Here is a 1,537-nt window from a genome sequence, read left to right as displayed (position 1 = left end):
AGGTAAACCATCTGCCTTAATGATTGTGGTAGATATTGCCTCACAGTTGAAACTTTTCTATGCAAGTGTTATGTTTCTTTTGGAAGAAAGACAGTCATGTTGTATTTCTCTTTATAAATGATTTTCCATGACTCAAAAAGCAAAATCAAAGCAAACAAACAAACAAAAAGTCATTATCAAAAATAAATTTGTCAGAAGACTGAAAATATACATTTAAGTAAACAAAGGTGAAAATCAAGGTTGAATAGTTACTTATTTACAGGTTAACTCTTCTCCCCATATAACATTCATGTAACTGAAAACAGCAAACGTTATAACTATACTTAATCCTGTAAATTTTTAAATTTCTTATTTGGCTAAAAATATTTATAGGTGAACCCATTATCTAATTTATGGATGTAAAATATTTCTTATTAATCATAAAATATAATACTGATAAAACATTATAAATATTAGCCATAATCTTATTCATCAACAGTAACCCAAATCCAAGGAAGAAATGGAAGTAATGACTGGCAATATAAAAACAAGAGCTAGAATTTCACACGATTCTTGGCCTTGCATCCTGGTGTAGCTCATAGGTGTTAACTGCTGTTGTCATGGTTCATCCGCTAAACTGCATTGTCGCTGTTTCCCAGAAGATGGGCATTGTCAGGAATGGGGACCTGCCCTGACCCCAGCTGAGAAATAAATTCAATTCCAAAGAATGACCACACCCTCTTCAGTAGAAGGTAAACAGAATCTAGTATTTTTAAGTAGGAAGACCTGGTTCTCGATTACTGAGAAGAATCAACCTTTAAAGTATATAATTTAGTTGTCAGTAGAGAATCCGAGGAACCACCACAAAGAGCTCCTTTTCCTGCCTAAAGTCTGAGTGATGCCTTAAAGCGTATTGAGCAACTAGAATTAGTGAATAAACTAGACATGGTTTTTACAGTGGGAGTCAGTTCTGTTTATAAGGAATCCATGAATTAAGAGACCATTTTAAACTATTTTTGGTATGGATCATGCAAGACCTTGAAAGTGACACTTTTTTCCCCCCAGAAGACAATTTAGACAAATATACACTTCTCCCAGAATACTCACAAGGTGTTGTCTCTGATGTGAAGGAGGAGGAAGGCATTAAGTACAAATTTGAAGTATATGAAAAGAATGATTAATATAAAAGTGTTTTCTGATTTATTTCAAGTTGTTCGCCCTTTCTCTAAAATCTTATATATCGTTACATTAGAAAAAAATTTTGTTGACTTTAGATCTATGAATATTTATTTCTAAGCAGCATGTTTTTATTCCCCATTAATCTTAGACTATATCAAACACTATTTATAAAACATTCTTGCTATAACTGTCTAAGTGCTTCTCTAAGGCCAGACTGTCTCCAGCCCCTGCTGTGAAGAGATGCCATTTCACACTCATCACATGTGACATGTTCACCAGTCATTGACATTGTCAGGTTTTTAAATGTTGGCAGTATTTATTAAAGGTGAAGACGCATATAGCCTTAAAAAAAAAAGAGTTAGATTACATACGCTTGTTT

General features: G+C 33.4%; 1 pseudogene; it reads left to right on the top strand.

Annotated features, from left to right (window-relative positions):
* Nucleotides 1-599: 599 nt before the first annotated feature.
* On the top strand, nucleotides 600-1,160 carry LOC105514328 (annotated as a pseudogene).
* The last annotated feature ends 377 nt before the right edge of the window (nucleotides 1,161-1,537 follow it).

Source organism: Colobus angolensis, unplaced genomic scaffold (genome assembly GCF_000951035.1).
Source record: "Colobus angolensis palliatus isolate OR3802 unplaced genomic scaffold, Cang.pa_1.0 Scaffold241, whole genome shotgun sequence".
Classification (NCBI taxonomy): domain Eukaryota; kingdom Metazoa; phylum Chordata; class Mammalia; order Primates; family Cercopithecidae; genus Colobus; species Colobus angolensis.
Note: the sequence above shows the minus strand (reverse complement) of the source record. Positions and strands in the feature narration are given on the sequence as shown.